Here is a 9904-nt window from a genome sequence, read left to right on the forward strand (position 1 = left end):
TAGATTCTAGGAATAAAGTGGGATACAATCGTGAGTGGAATGTGGTTACAAGCTCAAATGAATGAGTAGAGTTAACTTACAATTGATTTATAGCATGACTCATGCTCATTCATATCATAATACATGGTTCATAGTGCTTCCTTCATCACATCCACTCATGGCAATGTCAATACATTTCCACATACATCAACAACATCCAAGTGTCACGAAGCGGTGGTCTCGGGTCGCGTTCTGGGCGCGAGTTCCCGCTCGGGACTAGAAAATCCAGTACAAAAGTGAAAACAGAGAGCACTTGCTGAATCCTGCACCTCAAGACCTATAGCTCGTCTCGAAGAGGACGACGAGCCGGTCGTTTTGAGTACTAGAACTCCAAAAACGGAGTTTGTATGAGAGAGTTATGACAAAAAACGTGCAACCGGCAATGGAAAACGGTGTCACCAAAAAGCGGCTTCCAACCCAAAACATTTTATTCAATCCCCCAAATGTGCCAAAAGCTATGCTCACTTATGCCAATATGCAAGGCATAGCATTGAATGGCTATGTGTAGCATTCAAGCATTCATAATGCATAAAGAAGAGCATGAATGGCCATGATTAAAGTCCAATTTCTGAAAATTAGGGTTTTATGTGTAATAAAACCCTAATTCACTCCATAGCTTGAAAGAACGCTTCAAAATTGTAAGGAAGTGATAGAGCAACTCACCAATGTCACCCGGGAAGCCTTAATGCTTGAATTTGTTGAAGGAGATGAAGATTAGGGTCACTTTGGTGAAAAACGTGGGCAGCTTTGGTAGTGATTTTCAGCCACATTGGGAGCCCCATTGCTCATGGAAAATAGGTGAAATACTTCATAAAACATTGCTAGATACATGAGAGACTCAATGCACTTTGCTCATGTTGAGATTCCATGGCTAGGGTTTGCAAGAAAGCTCCCAAACAGAAAAACGTTTTTGATTAACAACTGCTAATCAAGATTAGTGAATTTTTCCCAATTTGGTCCACTCATTCAAAAAAAATTAGGTCCATGTGCTCAGATTTGAACCACAAACTCTACCTTAGCCATATCCCCTTCCCCCATGAATCAAATGAAGCAGAAATTTCACGAAATGAGAAGAAGAAAAGAAAAATTAAAAATCATGGATCAAAAGCCATGCTCTGATACCAATGAAAGAAAGTAACAGGGGTGGGTTAGTCCCTCACCAAGGGAGTGGCTCATGAAGGAGTCACCACTTAGCATCTCACGGGAGAAGCTCACCATTGATTCTTGGAACAAATAACATTATCATGAATGAGTCATAATCCCATTTACATTGGTATTTATACTCCACCCAAGAGTTCACACCTACTTACTAGTTGTCCATGGCCTTGGGCCCATAATGCGCTTTCTTACATCCAAGAGAGAGGAGAGATAAAAATATCACATTATTTTTTAGTTTAAAACTCATTCAAGCATGTGAAGTAGGCGCCTCCTTGAAGGGACTCCCCTTCCTTACACATGTGTCAAAATGGAATCATTATACCCAAAATATCTCATTTTTAAAATAATACTCATAGTTTTTTACTAATAATCCTTGTACATAGTCAACTCTTCATCTTATGTGAGCATTTACTCATTTTTGGGTATTTTTTTTTACAAATTGGATTTATCTCCTCCCCACACATGGATTGATCTTATTGGCCCATAGGAACCTTAATTTAAAATTTCGAAAAAATCTTGACCCTCCACTTGAACAGATTATACTTGATTTCTAATGCACCTTCTGAAATTTTTTTTTGAACTTCTGTTTCGGGGGAACCTATTTTAATAAGAAGAGATATTTTTCCATCCAAAAACCTCTGCACAAGATTCTTCATGTTGAAATATACAAGTGAATAGGGTGTGTGTGGGAACAAGCTCTTGGATAGAGGCTGTAAAAGAGGAGATGTAATTGTGAAAGAACCTGTGAAAAGGTTAGGAGAATCTACTGGGAGAGAATAATGGGTAGCATGAGGGAATTTAGGAGTGTGGAGATATTCTGGGAGATATTCAGGGAAAAGAGAAGAGGTGGAGAGAATCAGGCAAAAGGTGGAGATATTCTGGGAGTGAATCATGGAGAAATCAATGGGATTAGATGCTTGATGTAAACTCTATAAATTGAGGCATAGCCCTAATGAGAATTTGCTGGTTTTTGAGTATCCATGCCTACATTAATCTATCTGCTAATTATTCACTAATTACATCTTAATCATTTCTTAATCACTTTGTTAATCATGTTGATTCTAGTGTATGATCCACCATAGCTCATCATTATGCTCAAATTTCAACATGGTATCAGAGCCATGCCTAGAATCAATTAGATTTATGAGCCCATTAGTTAATTAATTAGGATTAGTAGATAATTAGTAAAAAAATCAATTTTTTAGTGAGTTTTCACTTCTCCCCTTCACCCCCAGCCAGTGGAGGATCTCTAGCACCTTGCACACATAGAATTAGGGCATAAGCTTCTAACACAAGCTAGCTAACCCATAGGAGCTCCAGCCCATCAAATCAGAAGCACAAACCGCCCACGGAAGCTCCCGATTTTTGCTGATTAAAAAGCTACGTTTTTCTACAGTAAATCAATGATTTCTACTTCATCAAATCAAATGGGTCTAATTCCTCCTAGCCCCGGGGGTTTTCAAGCATGCTCTACAAGCTGGTGAAGACAGAATTCAATTTCATCAAGTCTACATTGAGATCAAAGCTCTTCATCAAATCTGCAGGTGACTTTGGTAAAACAGATATTAAGCTTTCATTATTTGGTCAAATCTTGTGTTTCTTGGCTTAATCCTCTACTAGACTCATTGCTATTGATGCCTTTGAAAGAATTTGAGCTCATTTGAAGTGGAAGGCACCAGATCTGAGCTCCCCGCATACTCTGTTTTTTGCACACAAACCAGAGCATTAATTTGCTAATCAGTGATTAATCAGTGCTAATCACTATACTTTGGTGCAATTGAGGGTTCAAATTAACCATTAGGTATCTGATACAGATCCCTATAACTTCAGATTTCAATTCGGAGTTGGTTTGATACTCCAACCATCCCGTACAAATTGGTTACCCTTGATTTAATGTAATTTCTGGTAAAATTGTGCTGATAAATTTGTGAAAATCATCATTTTGCATTCAACCCTTGGTTAATGCCTGTAAATCTCACTCAAATACAAGATTATTCACAGCCAGAGTTGCATTTGGAATGTGCATGAGAATGAATGCTATACGCATTATGTATTGGGCACATTTTATCAGTGTAAAAATGGGAACAGACACTGCCCTTGTCCAGATTAAGGCAAGAGGTAAGACCTCCTGCATAAATTTGGGTTTGCATTGCATAATGATACAAAATAAACATAAAAAGCCCAAAGGAACTGTCAGCAAAACATTGAAACATGTTGCTCACATGGAGCAAAATGACCTGACGGACGAGCTCATGGCCCCAGCCATGAAAGAAGAAGAATATCTCTTCCCAAGAAGAGGATCCACACCGAGAAGAAGATCTAAAGGAAGACATGGACACGAGAAGAGAAGCTGCCACGAGAAGAGAAGCTGCCCCAAGAAGACTGAAAGAAGAGACGAACGCGTGGAGAGAAGCTGCCACGACAAGAAGACTGAAGATAAGAGAAGATGTGAGGCTCCAAAGAGTGAGGAGCCATGTGGAAATCTCTGAGAGAGAGAGAGAGAGAGAGAGAGAGAGAGACCCCACAACCCAATGTAACCTGCCCCAATAAAGTAAAAACCACCTCTGAGCCACCGATGATGTAGGCCACGTGGTAGATGTATGTGTGAGCACTTTAGTCAAGGTCGCGGGCACTTATAGTAGCCTTGGACACATAGAGAGAGAGAGTGTCAAGGACTATGGAGTTTAGGGACTTGAGGCACTGGTCGCGGGCTGTCAAGTAAGAAAGAAACTTGATACAGGGTCCAGGTGTGCTGAGATAACTTGAGGGGAGGAGTAGACACTGGTCGCGGACTACCAAGTAAAGGGAGGCAAACTTGGTATAGGGTCTAGGTGTACTAGGATTATTCACTTGAGGGGAGGTGTTGAAATATACAAGTGAATAGGGTGTGTGTGGGAACAAGCTCTTGGATAGAGGCGTAAAAGAGGAGATGTAATTGTGAAAGAACCTGTGAAAAGGTTAGGAGAATCTACTGGGAGAGAATAATGGGTAGCATGAGGGAATTTAGGAGTGTGGAGATATTCTGGGAGATATTTAGGGAAAAGAGAAGAGGTGGAGAGAATCAGGCAAAAGGTGGAGATATTCTGGGAGTGAATCATGGAGAAATCAATGGGATTAGATGCTTGATGTAAACTCTATAAATTGAGGCATAGCCCTAATGGAAATTTGCTGGTTTTTGAGTATCCATGCCTACATTAATCTATCTGCTAATTATTCACTAATTACGTCTTAATCATTTCTTAATCACTTTGTTAATCATGTTGATTCTAGTGTATGATCCACCATAGCTCATCATTATGCTCAAATTTCAACACTTCACTCTCCCCAAATCTTTGTAGCTTTGCATTCATGGCTTCCATCGCCTTCTTTACACTAGGTGTTCTCATAGCTGGTATCCCAAGATCCTCATCAAGGCTCATCTCTGAGAGCCACTAGACTCTCCATCAACTGAGAATGCCTTGCAGAAATGTCAGGCACACTAAGGGGCTCAACCACTTTCTCTTTGCCTTTGTGTGATGTACTAAATCACATTTGCAGGACTGGTATTATGATGTAGCCTATCACTCCATGATCCATGGTCTATCAACTGAACCACTAGATGAGGACTCTCCTAGTCCACTCAAAGACTCTGATTGTTGACTTGCATTCTGTGCAACCACATTTCCACTCACATCAGCCCCAACAACTTCTTTTTCAGCAGCATAACAGCTGCTCATCTCATAATAAAAAACATCCCTGCTTACCCTCAAATCACGTGTAGCAGGGTTATAACACCTGTATCCCTTTTGCTCAAGGGAATACCCAATAAAAACACACTTTTCAGCTTTTGGATCCAGCTTAGTTCTCAGCTCATCTGGCACATGCACATATGCAATGCATCCAAAGACTTTCAGATGAGACAAATCAGGTTTTCTGCCCAGTAAACCTCTCCTTTGGAGTTACATCATGTATGGCTGCAGTTGGAGTCCTGTTCATGATGTAAACTGCTGTAGAAACAGCCTCAGCCCAATAGCTATGCGGCATATTCTTCTCTCCCATCAATGCTCATGCAATCTCAGCAATGTGCCTGCTTTTCTACTCAGCAACTCCATTTTGCTACCGAGTGTATCAGCATGTAAATTGTCTCTGAATATCATTCTTCTTCAAAAATTCAGAGAACTCATTGGAGAAGTACTCTCCCCCTCCATCTGACCTTAGGCACTTTACATGCTTCCCTATTTGCTTTTCAACCATAACTCTAAAATTCTGAAAATGAGTGAACACCTCACCCTTCTCCTTCATCATGAGGTATACCCACACTTTCCTTGTGTGGTCATCAATAAATGTCACATAATACTTGCAGCCTCCCATAGACATGGTCTTCGTAGGACCCCATACATCTGAATGCATAACATCTAGTGCATTTTTGCTCACATTTCTGTCACGTGGAAATACATGCTTTGTTTGCTTTCCAAATTGACATGCTTCACATATTTTTTGCATACCTTCAACTTTAAACTTTCGCAGCCCTGTCACAATTCCTTTAGTCTGCACAGACTTCATTCTCTGCACATTCACATGTCCAATATTTTTAAACTTTCGCAGCCCTGTCACAATTCCTTTAGTCTGCACAGACTTCATTCTCTGCACATTCACATTCACATGTCCAATATTTTTATGCCAAATGTCTGTGTGTGCAACAATTCCTTAACCATATTCAAACATCGCAGCACTCACTTCAGGCATGTTTACATTCATTGTAAACATTCTTCCCACTCTGTTGCCTTTTGCAACCAACCTGCACTTGTCTTTAAAGTCTTCAACATAACAACCATTAGGGTTAAACCAAACCTGCAAACCTTGCTCAATCATCTAGCTAACTGAAACCATATTCTTTGTTATGTTCAAAACATGAAGTACATCTACAAGGTACTTCACTTTGCCATCCTGCATAGACAATGGCACATATCTAACATAGGCAATTGGATGAGCAGTGTCATCCCCTGTTTCCACAAAACCTGGTCTTTCAAGGTTTTTCATCTTCTTGAACCACTCCCCATGACCTGTCATGTGGTTCGAAGCACCTGAATACCCGTACCGTACATCATCTTTATGTGCTGCTTCAACATTTTCAGACATGGCATTAACGACATGCTGCATAACAAACAACCTTTCATTATCCTCATTGTTTTTGCTCGAGGATGCATAGTTGTTTTGCTGCAATTTTTCATTTTACGTGTCAACCTACTTCTTATAATAATCTGCCTGCACATGTCCAAGCTTACCACAATAAAAGCATCCACGTGTATCATTATACTGCCTTTGCCAATTTCCATGACCTCTTTGACTCCCCCTGCCTCTGAATTGGCCTCTTCCACCTGTGTGTTGTTGTTGTTGTGAATTTTGGGACTGTTGTTGTTGCTGCGTCCACGGCCTCCTCTAACTCGTCCTCTTCGTGAACTTGTGAAGAAGGCCTGTTGCTCTGAACTATTTTTGTTTTGTGAAGGCTGTTGGCCTTCACCCAAGCTCTTCTCTTGTATAATCAACATAGACACCAAATCTGTGAAATTGGGAATGTTTTCCCGAGTCTGAATAGACGTCTTGAATGCCTTGTATTGTGGCACGAGACCATGTAGATAGACTTCCACCTTATCATCATCATCTACGGAAACACCAAGAGATGCAAGGGGAATTCCACAATATCCTTGATCTTCAATGCATAGTCATTCACTCACAAACATACTCTTTTTCTCCACAGTATAATGTTCATTCTACAATTGTATCTTTCGTGCCTTGGTATTCGTTTCAAATCCTCAAACCATCAAGCCAAAGGAAAGCTCTCAAATTCATTAGTAAGTTGGTGAACTTCTCTTTTCCATTCATTTTATGGGTTTTTATGATTTTTGTCTTCTCTAAATTGCAAATGATGTTATGCCTCATTGTTGAAAAAAGGCATTCCCCTCTCTTCTTTAGTAAATCCAACCATTCTTTATCCTAGATGTTTGATTATTGGATAAAATCAAGTTTTTTTATAATGTTTCTCTTAAATAAGTAGAAAATGTTTATATTAGAATGAATTAAATACTCTTGGTGAACTTTTAATTAATTTTAGTAAGTAAAAATTGAAAAATGGTCAGCCATACAAAGGAGGTTATGGTAAAATTTTTTGAAAATTTGTGAAATAAATTTTATCTTTTATTAATCAAAAAGAGTAATCCCCATCGTTAGAGTATTCTAAAAGTGTCATTTTCATTCATGCATAGAAAGATGCATATTGATTAATTTTTATAAATGAATGATTTTCAATAGAATTAAATTCTATGAAAGATACTTATTGATAATTTTTTTTAATTATGAAAGTGTTACTTTCTTCATTATGGATTTTTATGCATAAAAGTATATATATTTTTATTACAAAAGAGTTACTTTCATCATATTAATTTCTATGCATAAAAGTATGCATAAAAGAATATTTTTTTATTATAAAAGTGTTACTTTTATCATTATTGATTTCTATGCATAAAAGAATATTTTTTTAATTATAAAAGTGTTACTTCTATCATTATTGATTTCTATGCATAAAATAATATTTTTTTATTATAAAAGTGTTACTTTTATCATTATTGATTTCTATGCATAAAAGTATGCATAAAAGAATATTTTTTTTTATTATAAAAGTGTTACTTCTATCATTATTGATTTCTATGGATAAAAGTATGCATAAAAGAATATTTTTTTATTATAAAAGTGTTACTTTTATCATGATTGATTTCTATGCATAAAAGTATGCATAAAAGAATATTTTTTAAATTATAAAAGTGTTACTTCTATCATTATTGATTTTTATGCATAAAAGATAATTTTTTAATTATAAAAGTGTTACTTTTATCATAAATGATTTTTATGCATAAATGGGTGCATAAAAGATATTTTTCTATATTAAAAGTGTGATTTTCATCATAAATAATTTTTATGCATAAATGGGTGCATAAAAGATATTTTTTATATTAAAAGTGTGATTTTTTTCATAAATGATTTTTATGCATAAATGGATGAATAAAAGAAATTCTTTTATATTAAAAGAGTGATTTTTATCATAAATGATTTTTATGCATAAACATATGCATAAAAGTTTTTTTTTTGTCAAAAGAGTGATTTTCATCATAAATGATTTTTATGATGATAAAAGTGTGACTTTCATCAGAATTGGATTTTATGCATAATTAGATGCATATAGAATCTTTATAATTAAATAAGGATTTTCCTTAATCCTCTGTTTAATTTTCACAAAAATTAGAAAAATGAATAAGTAGATAATTTGTGAGAAGAAATGCTACCGTTTCATATTCATTAAGATGGTAACGAGAAAATTCAATTAAATTATCAAAGTCGAAGATCGAGATAAATGATTATTTTATTCCTCATAAGAAATTCATGTTTTAGAAATCTGTAAAAGCAAATATTCGTCGAACGAAATTTAGAAAAAGAGAAGTTTATATAGTACCTTTCGAGAAAGATAGTTTAGGAAGAACCTTTCCAGACCCAAACTCTGTTTCAGACTATTGACCAAGACCTAATTCCTTCGTCAATTTCAATCAATGATGATGTGCCGAGTTCAGGAAAAAGGTACTCAAATCCCCCACCGAATCTAAAACTAAGTTAAGACTTTTGATTTTGACCTGACGATCAAGTTAACAGAGCTCAAGGAATTTTGTTTGGAATTCAGACCTGGATCTAGAAGTATTGGGATACGGATTTAAGATTATTCATGGTTTTCAAACAAAATCTAAACTGAAAACTTGTATAGAAACCCTGTTTTCTTAAAGGACTGTCTTACTCCAGAATGCCGGTGGAGGGAGCATTTGGCATATATGTTTATCTAAGGGAAGTTCGGTTGCAACAGCTGGCGGGGAGTGTTCGAGGGACAGCTCACGCGGCGAAAACCTGCCCAGGTCTTGACCAACCTGGGTAGGGTGAAAAATGGTGCGCTTTTGGTACGATGGGCGAGAGCCGACGAAGCGGTCCCTGAGTGAAGTGCCAGGACACCTTAAGAAGGATCCTGGAGGGTTCTGACCAGGCGATGCACGGGCTCGCAGTGCTTAGGAAACCTATACGTATATCGAGGAAGATATATATGTATGTTGATGAAGTGATTATTGTAATCTGTTAGTGGATCTCGTTGCTGACCAACTGGTCCCAATGGAGAGTCCACCAGAGTGGTACTCTTTTTGTGAACAAGGGATTGAATGGAAATTTTGAATTATGAAATCTGTGATCATATCTGTTTTGTCAATGGATTATTTTTATATTAAATTTTTAAAGAGGAGTGTGTGCGTATCTGTTTTCTAAAGCTAAAGTTAAGAAAGGTATTTCAATTATGGGTGGGTGAGTACTTGTTTGGTTCCACCGATTCCAGTGGTAGGGTGGTGGCTAACCCATGGGCCGGATGGGGTTAGGCTGGAATCAGTGGAGTTTTAATAATCAAACTGAAAAATCTTAGGATTACGCTAGGATTCGAGTAGCTAATCAATTCCCTAATAAATTTCTCAAATGAGTGGATCAACATCAGGAAAAAAGCGTTGAATTTACTCTCAGATGATCGAATTATACCAGTGATAGTTTCCTTCTATCTGGTTTATTCAGGTGAAGGATAGTTTAGAATTGATCTCGTTTGGAAAATTCGTTAAAAAAATTCAAAAAGGTGGAATCGCCCCTGCTTTCCAGGCAT

The sequence above is a fragment of the Cibotium barometz genome, chromosome 34 (assembly GCF_041138505.1).
Source record: "Cibotium barometz isolate CiBa-2024 chromosome 34, ASM4113850v1, whole genome shotgun sequence".
Classification (NCBI taxonomy): Eukaryota; Viridiplantae; Streptophyta; class Polypodiopsida; order Cyatheales; family Cibotiaceae; genus Cibotium; species Cibotium barometz.